The sequence below is a fragment of the Pan troglodytes genome, chromosome 12, assembly GCF_028858775.2.
Source record: "Pan troglodytes isolate AG18354 chromosome 12, NHGRI_mPanTro3-v2.0_pri, whole genome shotgun sequence".
Classification (NCBI taxonomy): domain Eukaryota; kingdom Metazoa; phylum Chordata; class Mammalia; order Primates; family Hominidae; genus Pan; species Pan troglodytes.
The window spans coordinates 81,956,251-81,974,594 of NC_072410.2; the positions used below are offsets into that span (position 1 = coordinate 81,956,251).

At 33.7% G+C, this 18,344-nt stretch overlaps 1 long non-coding RNA gene across 2 annotated transcripts in view; it reads left to right on the top strand.

Moving 5' to 3' along the window:
- LOC107973442 (uncharacterized) overlaps window positions 1-18,344 on the top strand; it is a 1,262,479-nt gene that overhangs the window by 1,170,292 nt on the left and 73,843 nt on the right. The gene's annotated exons all lie outside the window — the stretch shown is intronic.

The window sequence follows — 18,344 nt, forward strand, 5'->3', positions numbered from 1 at the left end:
CAGCATAAAACCAGTAATTCCTTCTAGCAACAAAAAATGGAATTTATAACAAACTTTAAAAAATGTCATTTATGATAGGTCCTAGTAAGAGCAAATAATTATAAAATAAGGCTTCTCTGAGTGTAACATTTCAGAATGTCATATCCTAAGGGGAAATATAATTTATTTCAAATTTAAATAGAAATTAACCTCAAATATCCTTATGTATTTGATCAATTCAAATTTTTGCTTGTTTTAACAAAATCAGCTGTTTAGATTATCCTTTTATTATTTTCACTATTTTTGATGTTGATAAAATAACTTGCTGTAATGACCAATTTTTCATATTAATAGAGAGGTTAATTGTGATAAATATATGTAATTATTTCTGAAAGGGTATTTTTTACTGAAAGAAAATATTTTTTAGGCTTGGTAATAACATAAAGTAATTACAGTAACGTAATTTAGATACACTTCTTTTCATGATGCATTGAATTTTGACCAAATAAATTATTTTTACTTTTTTGGATCACTGTTCCCTCATAAACCTGATAATGCATATATATTTGTATATGTAAATATATATGTATATAAGATATATATCTGCCAGTAAGTGCACATCTGGCATATATACCATTGATAGAGGGGAGGTAAATGAAATAAACTGCTTAGACCTCAGATTTAGAGTTGATTTGAAGTCAAATCTGTTTTCTAATGTTAATTGTAAAATATAGTCACTGCCATTCTTATTTGATAGTTTATTTAGATATACTCAATAGTCTATAACAACTTATTCAAAATGATTGAAGAGCTGATTATTAAATTGATCAATTTCCTGGAACAAAAATATAACAAAGATTTTCCAAGCCAAACTCTTATCAGAAAGATAGACATAAATAACATTTTACAATGATTAATATGAAAATGGTCCACTGGTGTATTTATATTATTTTGCTCTAGGAGTATAACAAAATTCTTAAGTAAAGTAAATACATACTTGAGTCATTTTTACTTTCTTAAAATATAAAGCTTTTTCACTCATCTTGCAAAAGGGTGAAAATGTTTCCACACGAATGGAAAAAAAAATCCCAATATAGATGTGGTTACAGTTTGGAATTTCATTAATTATTAGGTATTCTGGTCTCAAAAGGCTTGTATTATGAAGAGGCAAAGACCCACAAGCATGCAGGAATACATACACCATCACCCACACACAGGCACATAAGAACACACATGCATACACGCACACATACTTAAGTGCTTGGTTAGCTGATTTTTCTCTTATAGTTTATAATTACAACATTTAGCATTGGTTTCAGAGTGATACATGCTAGAGTAAAATCCTGCTAGAATAAAATCTAATTACTAAATGGCAAGGTACTCTTTCTCATCTGTTTCCTTCCCTGTAAAATAGCTTTCCTCACCTATCATAAGACTTTATGACTCACAGGACTTTTCTGAAGAATAAACAATTAGTCATTTTAAGTGTCTATTCCAGTGCCTGGAACATAGTAAGTACTCAAAATGTTAATTATGAACATTGCTGTAACTATACTGTGATATTTTTATCACCATCATCACCGTCATCATTTAGTGGACTCTAAGTTATTCCAAAACTTTTCTGAGGAAATAGAAGAGAGTAAGACACAGATATACAGATGAAAGTAAGTACATATCTATGTAAATATACAGGCACATACAGCACACAATTCTCAGAATTTGGTCCTGGGACATCTGGACATCTTGGGGCCTCCAAGATCCTCTCAGGGAGTTTGTAATGTCAAACTGTTTTTATCATAGTACTAAGATGTTTTTTGCCTTTTTCACTCTTATTTCCTCACAGACATAGAGTGAAATTTCTGAGGCCAGTAGGCAGAAGCAGATATGGGAATCCATGTGCCCTCTATTAAGAAAGACATTAAACAGATTTGCAAAATGCATAACAATGCCATTATTCTCACTAAATTGTTACTTGCTTTGGAAAATACAATTACTTTTATAAAAAATGTTACTAATGAAAATATGCAATGGCTTCTTGTTGTTTTAAATGATGTAAATATGTTAAATATTTCTCAGTTTTAATTTCAAATAACTATCACTAGATAAAATCCACAAAAACAAAATAACTTCAGTGCCCTACATGTAAAGGAGCCTTGAACTAAGAAGATTAGGAAAGCCTGCTCTAAAGATTGTTTTGCAATTTGTTTTCCATTATTTAACCATCTACTAGGAACATTTATCCATGTAATGACAATATATCTGCATCTATAATTCCATTTCTATATGGCTGAGTAATATCCCATTTTTAAAATGTACCCAATTCATTTAACCTGAGAGGAGCTAATTCTTTAACAGGGAAGAAGACCAAATGCTAGAATGTGTTTCCTTTGGGAAGAGAGGAGAGCTTGCTTAATTATAAGGCTAAGTTTTTCAACAGGACTTCTGTTACATGTGCTGCTTGTTTGTTTTGTTTTCTTTTGTTTAAAATTTTATTACTGTGTCAATCTGCTGAGCATATTTGATAACTATAAAATCAGGCAAGGAAAATAGCAGACCAGTCATTAATGTTGCATTTTCTTATCAGCTCTAACAGAATGCATATAATAATCATAGCTATGGGGAAATAAACCAATAGGAAATACCAAACATAATTGCTCCCAAGTCCATGAGCACCTAATCACTGAACATTTAATCAGTAGCAAGGAGAGTTACTTTATGTTTCACTAAATTTATGAGATGAATGTAAACTAGTGAATCCAAATTACAGCTAGATTATGAGTGTTATTCAGTGATGCTGACTTTAATCTAGAGATCCCCAAGTCTTTTGAGATCTGTTTTTTCACACTAAAGGAATAACTAAAATATTAGGTCTGAGTGTGTTATCCAGATTTGGCTGAGATTAGGTCATGCTCAGAATATCAGGGTCTCAGTGTCAGTGATCAACACAATAACAGCCAAATGTTATGGAGAGAAAACAACTCTATGTCAGTAATTTAAATTCCAACTTGACTTTAAAGGTAATATCTTTATTATGTTTGCATTAGTTTGTTATTCCTGCCCTAACAAATTACCACAAACATAATGGCTTAAAATAACACCAAGTTAATCTGTTACAGTTCTTGAGTTTAATATTCTAAAATCGAGATGGTAGAATGGCTGTGTCACTTCTAGAGACTTCAGGGGATAAAGTTTTCTTGCCTTTCCTACTTTTCAGGGGCCACCAAATTATTTGACACTAGTTTGACACTTTTTCAGATAACGACTTTTGTGATTTTTATTGCACCCATCTGATAATCCAGGATAATCTCCCCATTTGAAGACTTTTTGCTTCACATCTGGAAAGTCCCTTTTACCATATTCATTTACTATTCCAAGTGACATATTCACTGGTTCTGGTGATTAGAATGTGGATATCTTTGGGAGTAGTGAAGAAGCATGATTCTCTCTACCACAGTGCTTAATGCTTAATAGGTAATTTTTATGGAAAAAGGTTATCTATAATTAAGTATCTCAGTGTTTAAAATCCCTACCATGAATTCTCTTAAATAATTTTCCAAGTGATAGGGAGTGTCTCATACCTTTAATCCTAACGACTCAGAGGCCAAGGTAGGAGGATCACATCAGGCCAGGACTTTGAGACTAGCCTGGACAACATAGCAGGACGGTCATCTCTAAGAAAATGTTTTAAAAAAATCTTAGCTAGTTTCAGCTACTTGGGAGGCTGAAGCAGGAGAATTCCTTGAGCCCAGGAGTTCAAGGATGCAGTGAGGTATGATCACACCCCTGCACTCCAGCCTGGACAAGGGAGAAAGAACCCATCTCTAATAAAAGAAAAAACAAATCCTAAACTACCTATGAATATCAAATTGTATTTTTTTAACCGAACTACAATAAAATGTGCTAGTTAATCAGGAATACTAGTTGATTTGCCAAAATATAGTTATCTGCAGCAAATTTTGTTTTTGAGTTTTGTCTGTTTTGTTGACATTTGCATTCATTTTTCAAACATGTATTGTCAATCAGTTACCATAGGAAAATTACCATGACCAAAGAATGGTAAAACACATATTCTTTTCACCAAAGAAAAGTATAGTGTTTTGTGAGGGAGAAGTTATCTATGTTTGGAGGCATGTACACAGATAAATACCATCATAAGCCATTATACAACAAGAAATTTAAAAGAAGTGTCCAATAAATGAGGAATAAGCAGTACAGGAATTACATTCTGAAGTTCAGATAAGAGAGAAATCTGTTCCTGGGAAATTTTTATGAAAGTTCTGTGGCAGCAACTAGGGACTTGGTAACAGTTGGGCATGGGAGCACAGAGGAGACCTGTGCTTCTCTGTGTTGATTTAACTGTTGAAGTTTAGGGCTAAGCATAGTGGAGTATCTTTTGGGTCTTAGCTATTGTGTGTTCAGAAGTATTAAAGCCACTTTCGTAGTTTATTTTATATCAACTGGACTTTTCTACAACTCAGGTGAATTTTAGCTTTATTGTGGGGGCAGTTTGGGAGCAGGAAGAAGACATTCCAGGTGCAGGTAAACACAGAGAGGAACAGGGATGTTTGTGAGATAATAGATCTCTTAACTGAGCTGGATGATTCAAAATAATGTTCAGAAATAAAGTTTAACGAATAAGTTTTGGCTAGATTAGAAAATATCTTGAATGACAGATACAAGAGTTTGAATATTATGATTTAGACAAACTCCTAACAATACAGATTTTAAAAAATTAAGTAATTGAAAAAGCAATAAAGTAATAGGCCCTTTGGTTTTTACTAGGTGAGTCTGTCTGGCTATGGCTTTTGTTCTTTTTTCTGTCTCAATATTTCTAATTAGAAAAACAAAGACAAAACAAAACAAAACAATTTGCCCATTTTATTTTCATATTGGTTTGAGAATGATTGGAGATCATTCATGTAAAAATGTTTAACAATTGTAAAGCAGCGTGGAATGAAAGGTCCCACTTAAGTATTAAGTTGCTTATGCCCTAACACAAGCAAATGCTTTATTTGTTCCAAAAACCATTGATAGAGATGCCTTTTAGTATAGAACAACCACCTTTCAGCCCTAAGGAAAACGTGAGTAAGTACATAATAATAAAAAGGAGGAGAAAGAGAGAGAGTACACATGCTCATTTATTTTTTTCTTTTTATAGTGCTGTGAAAACAATTTTATCTCTAAGTTTGAGAACAAAAACAGGATAAAGATATTCTAATGAACTAGACCTTTACAGTGAGTTCTCATGATTTGATTCAGGTCTCATGAATTTGGTATCATCACTCAAAATACTTTTAATGTCAAATATACATCCTTCAAATATCTTCAGATCTGTATTTTCTTGTCTTTTCTTTTCTCCATTAGAAGGGATACTGAAGAAAGGAATCTACTATATGCAAACATTAGTTGAGGTATTTCAACTAATTCACTAGTTTCAAGAGGTGACATTCTGAGTTCATGACTACTAAATTTATAGTGCTGCTCTTGTGAGAACCCTTGAGTGGAAATGTTTCTTCATTAAGAAAAAGAATGTGATCAGCACAGTGGAATGTAAATTTCATAGGCTCAAGGGTTTCCTTGCAGTGTTTTAATAGAGCTTGACTTCATGGTTCTCTTAGTTTAAGAATTTATCAGGCATCAACAATAGTTCCAGGAATTTCTAATAAGCATATAAACAGATAAGAAAATATTAACAAGGTGCAAGAGACTGCCGTTAGTTTAGATTTTTGAAGCCATCTAAAGTGCAATAGTATTAAACTAGGCATGCTTGAAATTTCTGAGTAATAAAAAGGACCTCAAGATTGCTCTCTAATTTTATTTCTACTCCCGTCTCTAACCCATGACCAATCTTAGCCACCATTAGAACCACTTACACATATCATATCCACTGTGAGAACAGGATCCTTTCCTCTGGGAGCATTAGAAAATACCGTCTGCTATAGGGCACATTTCCACTCCAAATTACATTGTTTCTCTTCTTCTTTGTTTGTTTTTCCACAATAATAGACTGAATACTTTCCATGGTTTTCCCTAAAGGTATTCCCCAATCTTGATTCAAATTCTGCTCCTTAGTACTTTGATTCTAGCTGGGACATGAGACATTTAACATTATTGAGTGTATCAGACAAGATAAGGCATTTGAAAGTAATTTGAGAACTAATTGCCACTGTAAGTCATTTCAATTTGTAAAGATATTGGTAATAGTCTAGTCTGGAAAAGCATTTTATCCATTCTCAATATAAACACACACACAGACACAGACACATGCACGAGAAAACAAGAGGGCAAGAAAGGGAGCAAGAAAAGGCGATAGAATAAAAAGCACCCTTTATAATTAGTTCTATTTTATTTTATTTTATTTTATTATACTTTAAGTTTTAGGGTACATGTGCACAATGTGCAGGTTAGTTACATATGTATACATGTGCCATGCTGGTGTGCTGCACTCATTAACTCGTCATTTAGCATTAGGTATATCTCCTAAAGCTATCCCTCCCCCCTCCCCCCACCCCACAACAGTCCCCAGAGTGTGATGTTCCCCTTCCTGTGTCCATGTGATCTCATTGTTCAATTCCCACCTATGAGTGAGAATATGCGGTGTTTGCTTTTTTGTTCTTGCGATAGTTTACTGAGAATGATGATTTCCAATTTCATCCATGTCCCTACAAAGGACATGAACTCATCATTTTTTATGGCTGCATAGTATTCCATGGTGTGTATGTGCCACATTTTCTTAATCCAGTCTATCATTGTTAGACATTTGGATTGGTTCCAGGTCTTTGCTATTGTGAATAATGCCGCAATAAACATACGTGTGCATGTGTCTTTATAGCAGCATGATTTATAGTCCTTTGGGTATATACCCAGTAATGGGATGGCTGGGTCAAATGGTATTTCTAGTTCTAGATCCCTGAGGAATCGCCACACTGACTTCCACAATGGTTGAACTAGTTTACAGTCCCACCAACAGTATAAAAGTGTTCCTATTTCTCCACATCCTCTCCAGCACCTGTTGTTTCCTGACTTTTTAATGATTGCCATTCTAACTGGTGTGAGATAGTATCTCACTGTGGTTTTGATTTGCATTTCTCTGATAGCCAGTGATGGTGAGCATTTTTTCATGTGTTTTTTGGCTGCATAAATGTCTTCTTTTGAGAAGTGTCTCTTCATATCCTTCGCCCACTTTTTGATGGGGTTGCTTGTTTTTTTCTTGTAAATGTGTTTGAGTTCATTGTAGATTTTGGATATTAGCCCTTTGTCAGATGGGTAGATTGCAAAAATTTTCTCCCATTTTGCAGGTTGCCTGTTCACTCTGATGGCAGTTTCTTTTGCTGTGCAGAAGCTCTTTAGTTTAGTTAGATCCCATTTGTCAATTTTGGATTTTGTTGCCATTGCTTTTGGTGTTTTAGACATGAAGTCCTTGCCCATGCCTATGTCCTGAATGGTAATGCCTAGGTTTTCTTCTAGGGTTTTTATGGTTTTAGGTCTAACATTTAAGTCTTTAATCCATCTTGAATTAATTTTTGTATAAGGTGTAAGGAAGGGATCCAGTTTCAGCTTTCTACATATGGCTAGCCAGTTTTCCCAGCACCATTTATGAAATAGGGAATCCTTTCCCCATTGCTTGTTTTTGTCAGGTTTGTCAAAGATCAGATAGTTGTAGATATGCGGTATTATTTCTGAGGCTCTGTTCTGTTCCATTGATCTATATCTCTGTTTTGGTACCATTACCGTGCTGTTTTGGTTACTGTAGGCTTGTAGCATAGTTTGAAGTCAGGTAGCGTGATGCCTCCAGCTTTGTTCTTTTGGCTTAGGATTGACTTCGTGATGTGGGCTCTTTTTTATTTCCATATGAACTGTAAAATAGTTTTTTCCAATTCTGTGAAGAAAGTCATTGGTAGCTTGATGGGGATGGCATTGAATCTATAAATAACCTTGGGCAGCATGGCCATTTTCACGATATTGATTCTTCCTACCCATGAGCATGGAATGTTCTTCCATTTGTTTTTATCCTCTTTTATTTCCTTGAGCAGTGGTTTGTAGTTCTCCTTGAAGAGGTCCTTCACGTCCCTTGTAAGTTGGATTCCTAGGTATTTTATTCTCTTTGAAGCAATTGTGAATGGGAGTTCACTCATGATTTGGCTCTCTGTTTGTCTGTTATTGGTGTATAAGAAAGCTTGTGATTTTTGTACATTGATTTTGTATCCTGAGACTTTGCTGAAGTTGCTTATCAGCTTAAGGAGATTTTGGGCTGAGACAATGGGGCTTTCTAGATATACAATCATGTCATCTGCAAACAGGGACAATTTGATTTCCTCTTTTCCTAATTGAATACCCTTTATTTCCTTCTCCTGCCTGATTGCCCTGGCCAGAACTTCCAACACTGTGTTGAATAGGAGTGGTGAGAGAGGGCATCCCTGTCTTGTGCCAGTTTTCAAAGGGAGTGCTTCCAGTTTTTGCCCATTCAGTATGATATAATTAGTTCTTAGAAGTGCTTTGTTTATGTTGAAGTTTAAAAATCAAATAGCAAAAGATTCAAGTTCTGTGTCTTAGCTACGTCATCCATAAATTAAGGTGTAAAAGTTTTAAGAAACTGTCAAAATAATCAAGATAAAAATAATGAGATGTTGCCTTAAGGTAAAATACTGCTATCTGTAATATACATCATTATCATTTGTTGTTATTAAATATGTATTTTTGGTGAAAATATTCTTAATTAGAAGCCAACTTGACACAACAGATTAGTCACTGTGCATTCCATAAAGCATGATAACATAAAATTATTTGTCTAGTAGGTTCTATTTGTGATATTTTAGAATTTCTTCCCCTAAAGGATAGTATAACAGGTGGAAATCTAGAAAATAATTTATCATTCCTCTCTGAAAGTGTCTATTCCAGTAAGTAACCCAAAAGGCTTTCCTTAATGTCCTAACATTTTTTAAATTTTAAAAAAATTAGTACAATTTTTATATATTTAATGTTAACAACATGAGACTATGGCCAAGCAAATTAACATATTTATCTCCTCACATGTTACGTGTGTGTGTGTGTTTATGTGTGTGTGAGGTGAGAAAACATGAAATCTATTCACTTAGCAAATATCCAGTATATTATACAGTATTATTAACATTAATTATACTAATTATGCTGCACATGAGTTCCCTAGATTTATTCATCCTACTTAACTGTAATTTTGTCCCTTTGACCAACATCTCTTTTCTTCCATTTTCCCAACCATGGTAACCACTGTTCTATTCTCTGCTTCTATGTATATGACTTTTTAATATTTCACACATAAGTGAGGTCATGCAGTATTTTCCCTTCTATGTATGACTTATTTCACTTAGCGTATGTCATTCAGCCTCATCTGTGTTGTTTCAAGTCACAGGATCTCCCCTCTTTTCTATGGCTGAATAATACTCCATTGTATGTGTCTACCTCACGTATAGTTTGTCCATTCTAGCATCAAAAGTTACTTAGGTTGTTTCCATATCTTGACTATTGTAAATAATGCTGCAACAAACATGGGGGTGCAGATATCACTTTGAGGTATTGATCTCATCTTCTTTTTACATATACTCAAAAGAGGAAATGTTGGATCATATGGTCGTCCTTTTTTACATTTTTTGAGGAACGTTCATACTGTTTTCCATACTGGCTGTACCAACTTACATTCCAATCACCTGTGTACAGGGGTTTCCTTTTCTCCATATATCCACAAACACTTGTCATCTTTTTGTTAATAGCCAATCGTAGGTGTGAGGTGCTATCACTCACATTGTTGTTTCGATTTGTATTTCCCTGATGATTAGTGATGCTGAGCACGTTATCACATTCATGTTGGTTGCTCGTATACCTTCTTTGAATGCCTTCAATTATTTTCTTGTCTGATTGCTCTTACTAATGAATTATTAGCAAGAATTATGTTGAATATAAGTGGTAACAGTGGGCATCTTTGCTTTGAACCAGAGAAAATCTTTCAGGTTTTCTCCCACTGATTACAGTGTTAGCCTCATAGAATGACTTTGGAAGTGTTCTAACTACTTATACATTTTGGAAGAGTTGAAGAAGAATTGGTATTAGTGCTTTGAATATTTGATATAATTCAGCTGTGAAGCCATCTGGTTCTGGGCTTCTGTTGTTGGGAGGTTTTTTATTTCTACTTCAATTTCCTTATTTGTTATTGGTCTGTTCAGGCTTTCTACTTCTTGATTAACTCTTAGCAAGTTGTATATTTCTAAGAATTTATTCAGTTTTTCTAGGTTACCCAATTTGTTGGCATATAATTGTTTCTATTAATCCCTCAATTTTCTTTTTTATTTTTGAGGCATCTCTTTCACATCTCCTCTTTAATTTCTGTTTTTATTTTAGTGTTCTCTCTTATTTTCTTAGTTGGTCTACTAAGGGGTTGTTGATTTTGCATATTTTTTTCAAAAAACCAACTCAGTTTTATTGAATTCTTCTACAGTTTATTTGATTTATTTCTGCTGAGATCTTTATTATTTCCCTTCCTTCTGCTAGCTATATTTGTCTTCTTCTTCTAGTTCTTTGAGTTATAAAGTTCAGTAAGATCTTAATTCTTTTTTTAAAGTAGAAATGTTTAAATTTATTAATATAAACTTCCGCCTTAGTATTACTTTTGTTGCATCTGTAAGTTCTGATAAGTTGTGTTTTTGTTTTTGTTTTATCTTCAGGTTTTGTAAAATTCCCTTTTGATTTTCTCTTTAACTCAGTTTGTGCAAGTGTGTTAGTTTTCATGTCTTTGTGAATTTTTCTCATTTTCTTGTAATTAATTTCTAATTTCATGTCATTGTAGCTGGAAAAGACACTTGGTATAATTGTTTAAAAAATTCAATTGATCCATTGTAATTTTACATATTAATGGATCATAATTTGATGTTTTGATACTTATGTTGTAAAGTGGGCAAATCAGAATATTTAGTATATATATCACCTCATGCATTTATCATTTCTTTGTAGTAAGAACATTGAAAAACCTTTCTTCTAGCTATCTTGTGATATATACTATCTTACTGTTAAACACTATCACTGCATTAGGCAATAGAACACCAGAATTTATTTATTCTTTCTAATGTAATTTTTTACCCACTGACCAACCTCACCCCATTTTCTGCTCCCCCTGCCCATCTATCTACACTCTCTGCTATACGCTGTTCTCCTCTCTTCTATCATATCTATTCTATTTTAGAAAAGATGTTCCATGTTAGTGAGATCATGTGGCATTGTCTTTCTGTTTCTGGTTAATTTCACTTAACATGATGTCCTCCAGGTTCATCCATCTTGTCACACATGACAGGCTGTGTGTGTGTGTGTGTGTGTGTGTGTGTGTACTACCATAAAGTGAAGCACAATGAAATAAGGTATGCCTGTGTAGTATACTTCTCTTTATGGTACTTCACACATATGCATTTTTTACAAATTGAATGTTTGTTGAGTAACTCTATTAACAATATTTTTCCAGTAGCATGTGCTAACCTCATGTCTCTGTGTCAGCTTTTGGTTGTTCTTGCAATATTTCAAACTTTTTCATGATTATTATTACATCTGCTGTGATCTTTCATAAGTGATCTTTGACATTACTGTTAAAATTGTTTACTGGCACCATGGATTGTGCCCATATAAAGCAACAAACTTAACCAATAAATGTTGTGTCTGTTATAACTGGTTGGTTATAACCAATCAGTTGTTGTCCTCTTTCTCCCTCTCTTTTGGCCTCCCTATTTCCTGAGATACACCAACATTTAAATCAGGGTAGGTAACAAACCTACAATTGCCTCTAAGTGTTCAAATGAAAGGAAGGGTCACATGACTCACTTTAAATCAAAAGCCAGAAATGATTAAGCTTTGTGAAGAAGGGATGTCAAAAGCCAAGACAAGCTTAAATCATTGCCTCTTGTATCAGTTAGACATGTTGTGAATGCAAAGAAAACATTATTGAAGGAAATTAAAAGTGCTATTCCATTGAACACATGGATAATAAAACAAAACAGCCTATTGCTGCTGTGAAGAAAGTTTTAATGATCCAGATAATAATAGAAAATCAAACCAGTCACAACATTCCCTTAAGCCAAAGCTTAATTTAGAGCAAGGTCCTAAGTCTCTTCAATTCCATGAAGGCTGAAAGAGGTGAGAAAGCTGCAGAAGAAAAGTTTGAAGCTAGCAGAAGTTGGTTCATAAAGTTTAAGGAAATACATCATCTCCATAATATAAACGTGCATGGTGAAGTAGCAAATGCTGATGTAGAAGCTGCAAGTTATCCAGATGATCTAGCTAACATCATTGAAGAAGGTGGCTACACTAAACAGAATTTTAATGTAGACAAAGCAAGATTACATTGAAAGAAGATGCTATCTAGGACTTTCATAACTAAAGAGGAGAAGTCAATGCCTGGCTTCAAAGGACAGGCTCACCGTCTTGTTGGGGTTAATGCAGCTGGTGACTTTAAGCTGAAGTCAATGTTTATTTACTATTCAGAAAATCTTTAAGAATTTTGCTGAATCTGCTCTCCCTGAATCTACTTGCCCTATTAATGGAATAACAAAGCCTGAATAACATCACATCTGTTTGCAGCATGGTTTACTGACTATTTCAAACCTACTATTGGGACCTACTGCTCAGTAAAATATATATATTTTTTTCTAAAATATTACTAAGTACAAATGTACCTAGTCACCCAAGACCTTTTCACCAGAGTTCTGACAAACTTGCACCACTTCATCAGAGTTCTGATGAAGATGTACAAGGAGATTAATGTGTTCATGCCTGCTAAGGCAACATTCATTCTGTAGCTTACGGATGAAGGAGTAATTTTAAATTTCAAGTCTTTTTTTAAGAAATATTTTTTTAAGGCCATAGCTCCCATAGATAGTGATTCCCCTGCTGAATCTAAGCAAAGTAAACTGAAAATTTTCTAGAAATAATTAACCATCTTAGACACCATAAAGATTCACGTGAGGAGGTCACAGTACCTAAACTGTGTTTTTGTCATTTGTGTAGTATATATTTTTCCATTTCTTCATTTTCAGCTTATATGTGTCCTTGAATCCACGGTGAGTTTCTTACAGATAGTATGCAGTTGGATCTTGATTTTTTTGTTTATTTTTTTTTCAGTCTCTCTGTATATTTTTTTATTGGAGAGTTCAGTTCATTTAAAGTAATTATTTGTAGGAAAAAATTTGCTATTGTCATTTTGTTAACAGTTTTCTGTTTGTCTTGTTCTTTAGTCTTTTTTTTCCTCTCTTGCCTTCTCTTAATGTATTTTGATGGTTTTATGTATTGATAAATTTTGATTCCTTTCTCTTATTTTTTGTGTAACTTCTATACCTATTTTCATTCTGACTACCAAGGGACTTACCTAACTTTTTTTTTTCATGATTACAACAGTCAATCTTAATATAATAACGACTTAATTTCCCTCGCATACAAGAACTCTCTACTTTTACCTTTTCTCCTACCCACATTGTATGCTATTGATGTCACAGTTTATATCTATTTTATTATTTATCAATTAACATAATTTAGGTATAGTTGTTTGTAATACTTTTGCAATTTAACTTTTGTAGTAGCATTAAAATTGATTTTCCCACTATCATTATAGTCATAAAATATTATCTTTATTAAGAAAATAATAAAATATTATCTTAAAATAAAGATAATATTTACCTTTCCAGGCAAGTTTCATACTTTCTTATATTCTGGTGTAGCTATTTAGCATCCCTTAATTTCATTAGAAATACTCCTTTTGGCCTTTCTTGTAAGGTAGGTCTAGTGGTGATAAACTCCCTCAGCTATTTTTTGTCTCAGAAAGTCATTATCTCCTCTTGATTTTTGAATCAAGATTTTTGAACAAGGTTGTCTGTGTATAGTATTCCTAACTGACATTTGCTTCCTTTTCTTATTTTTAATATATCACTGTACTCCGTTCACGCCTGCAAGGTTTCTTCTGAAAAATTCTCTGGTACTCCTGTCTAGGATTCCCTTATATATAACAAGTTGCTTTTTCTTGCTGCTTTCAAAATTCTGTTCTTATTTTTGATAATTTGATTATAATGTATATCAGCGTGGGTCTCTTTGGATTTATTTTATTTGGTATTCCAGAGACTTCTGAGATCTGTATGTCTGTTTTTTCCCTAGAAATGGAAAAATTTCAGCTAGCATTTCTTTGAATTATCTTTTAGGTAATTTCTCTTTTTATGCTCCTTACAGTAACCCCATACTTGCATATATTAGTTTGTTTGGCAGTATTTCATAAGTTCCATAAACTACCTTCACTGTTTTTACTGATTTTTTTTTTTTGTTCCTCTGATTGGTTTCCAGTGACATATCTTCAGTTTCACTCAGCCTTTGTTTTACTTGACCTAGTCTGCTGTTGAACCCACCTGTTGAACTTTTCTGTTCAGTTATTTTCCTCTTCTGTTGTTAAAATTAAAACATCTGGAACCAGTCTGAGAACTTTTTTTTTTTTTTGTCTTATGTCCTACCCTTAATTATTTACAAATACTAAGTTATTGAGTGGGACTTATATTGTGAGTTGGGTCTAAATTATATTATGAGAAAATTATTATATGGAATTATAATGTATGTATATGGCACTTTATTTTTAGCACCTTGTACAGTGCCTGTACAATGTATGTTCTCAGCAAATAGTTGCTGAATAAATATATGTATTTTTTCCTTATAATATCGCATTAGATCCTCAAAATAATTGAAAAAGGAAGAGAAAGAGATCTCATTTTAGACATAAAAAACTGAAAAAATATTTCTAAGTTGCCTAAGAGTTGCATAACTAGTGCAGTGAAGACAGCTTTACGTGAACTCAAGCCTAGAGTCCGACTCCAAGCTGTAGATTTTGTTTTCTTTTCTTTGTTTCAGCTGGGACCTGGTAGTATGGGGATGTTTCCTTTGTAGCAGAGCTTGGAATTTAAAATTAAATATAATAAGTTAATACTTGCATTAAATACAATTTATATAAATTCAATTCTTACAAAAAGTAGTATTCAGTTACATAATCAATTTCAGTTTTCTCTAATGAGGCACATATAAATAATATCCGCTAATCACAATGTCAGTTGTTTTTTGTTTAGTTTGTTTTGTTTTTTAAACATATTCTTCCAATCTTTTATTTTCAGTACTAATCAGTAAGTGATTATATGGTTTAAAATAATACATAAGATTAATACTCTCAGTGGATTTTTGAACCTTATACCTAAGTTCCGTATTTTCCAAAAAGTCAAACCAATGAACAGAGATGCCTTAACTTATTCACCTAAACAAAAGCAACATAAATGTCAGAGGAGAGTAATTACTTAAGGACTGAAATCTGAGAAAAGGTGATAATTTTTATGAAATTTTATTGTCTGCTTACTAGATGCAAGCCTTTATACTTTGTCTCATTTAAACCTGACAAAACTTTTATGAAGTAGGTATTTCATTTTCATCTTGCATCTGGGAAAAAGTGAAGCTTGGGGTGATATAGTGACTTGCTCAAGATGAATCAGCTATTAAATTGTAGGGCAATATTTCTCTGACATCAGAGTCTGAACTTTTAACAATATCTGTTATTGACTCTCGCTAGGCCTCTGTAAGTGTGAAATGTCAAAAAAAACTTCTTAAACAATTGCTAGAATTTTATGTAATCTCATTATAAACTGTATTTGTTTATTATATAAAACAAATTGCATATTGATCCTTGAAGCTTAGAGATTGTTGACCCTGGGAGTTGTGCCATGGTAGAGAGTCTCTGTCTTCTCCCCAGTACACACCCAATATCCAGTTTGAAATTTACCTGTTTTCAACATTTCCTGTGAATATGACTTAGCTCAGCAGAAGTTTAGACAAGAGTCACACACAAAGAACACAGAATGCAAGAGAGAAGGAAAACAAAGGGTCGGGTACTCTTGTGGCCTCCACGGTATGCACACCATTCACAAAATTCCTCCCATCTATTCTGTACTTGGTGGAGAGGACAAAGGGAAGAAAAGCAAAAAGAAAAAGAATGAGTGGGAAAAGAAACAGGGTGTGCCTATCATCTGTCCCCAAATCAAAGACCACAAATAAAGCTTTCCTTTCCTCCCTGTATCCATATCCCTATAATATACCCTGCAACCCAAACTACATGAAAATAATGTAGTTTTGCTTGCAGGGTATATTGTAGAGATATGAACTACATGAAAATAATGTAGCTTGGGCTGCAGGGTATATTGGCTTACTGCATTCATTTGATTTATGATTCAGAATATAGACGAATCAAGAAGCTATTCTTTTGTCTGACGTTTCTGTTGCTGCTTGAAAATTCACTTGGGACAAGCATGACTTTTGTCCATCTTTCATGGTAGTGAATTTAGTGACATGTACAATGTAGTAAAAGGAGGATAAAAATAAGAGGAAAAACAGTTTGGTGTCTGGAGATCAAGTCCATCAGGCTCACAGTAAGAGAAGAAATCAAAAAGATTTTTGTTTTGTTTTGTTTAAAGGATTTGGCTTTGAAGATAGGAGCATTTTGCTGTCACCACAGGATAAACTTCTTTGGGAAAAAAGTCTCTGTTGGTGAGCAGTTCTCAAGGTGACCTGGTAGGCTTAGAATTTAAACAAGAAATGTCAACAACACAAATGAGTGCTAAGGAGAATAATGTTGATGCTTTTTGAGAAGAGAGCACAGGGATTTAAAAATAAATAAAGTTGGAGCTTTTGATATTTGGCACAATTTTCTCAAAAAAAATTATGTGCAATTACACTTTAGACCCAAGCACTTTTCCGTGGTGTGTAGGTGGATATTCAGCTCTCAAATCAGCAGCAGCAACCAAGTCAAATGGGTTTTTCCAATTCTTAGCCTGAGTAGGTGTCAGGGCTTGTTAAAGTTTCATGATGAGGGAAGGAAATTTTGTCTTTTGGCAAGAGTGTTGGGGAAAGGTTAGAAATATTAATAATCTATTGTTAAAATTAAAACAACTGAAACCAGTCTGTGAACATTTTTATAGTAATTTGCATGAGACATAAGATTCCTAAGTAACTGAGTTGTGTTTTCATCCAGCTATCTTTCAAGTAAGGTGCTGTCTCGGTTCTCATTTTACAAATAAGAAAACTGAGTCTTTAGAAGTTTGTTTTTTGTGTTCTTTTTTTTTTTTTTTCCATGTCCAGGAATCGAACCTATATTGTTCAACACCAGATCCTAAGTTCATACCACTATAAGGCATTGTCCAAAATCTGTATTCTAAATATTTTTAATATATTAACATTGAACTATGTTTAGGAAACTCTGGATTAAATAAAGTGCAAAATGGTTTCTTTTTGTAAAACTTTTGCATTGTGAGTTTCCAAGAGTGTAGTATATGTTGTAGCATTACTCACATTGGTATAACTAGGGAAATATTAATTTGCTGTATGTATTATTCTGTTTTCACGCTGCTAATAAAGACATACCCAAGACAGGGTAATTTCTAAAAGAAAGAGGTTTAATTGGGTCACAGTTCCACAGGGCTGGGGAGGCCTCACAATCATGATGGAAGAGCAGGGAACATCTTACATGGCCGCAAGCAAGAGAGAACTTGTGCAGGGGAACGACACCTTATAAAACCATCAGATCTGGTGAGACTTATTCACTATCAGGAGAACAGCATGGGAAAGACCCACCCAGACCCATGATTCACTTACCTCCCATCGGATCCCTCCCATGACAGGTGGGGATTATTACAATTCAAGGTGAGATTTGAGTGGGTACACAGAGCCAAACCATATCATTGTATATTTTCAGGGACTGCAGTTTCTCAGAACAAATTTGGGAAATGACACAAGTGGTATTTAAGTGTCAACATTAGTTGCTTTTAGTGTCTGAAACCAAACATAAGGCAAAAGAATAGTTTCACATACAAGAGAAAGCTATAGGTTGATGCCAAAGTAATTGCAGTTTTTGCCATTACCTTTAATAGAAAAAAATCACAATTACTTTTTCACCAATATATTAAGGAATATATATTTGGTGACCCTTCATAATCACCTTAAAATTTGCCAGATGAATTCATGAGATGGAATAGTGAATGATAAATAGCATTGACCTCAACAAGATTGCCTAGGTTCAACACTCAACTCTGCCATTTACAAGCTGTGTAATCGCAGATAAGTTACCAAACTTCTCTGTGCTTCCGTCAAATAGAGATGATGATAATAATATCTATGTCATAAAAGTGTTATGGAGATTATATGAGTGAATATTTCTAAAGTACAGAGAGCACTTAATAATACCTAGTAATCCCCATGTAGGAGTTTATTAATAAACTATATAAATATAGCCTTAGTGTTCTACCATGGATTTAGAGTTTTTTAAAAAGGACCAAAAATTAATCCACTGG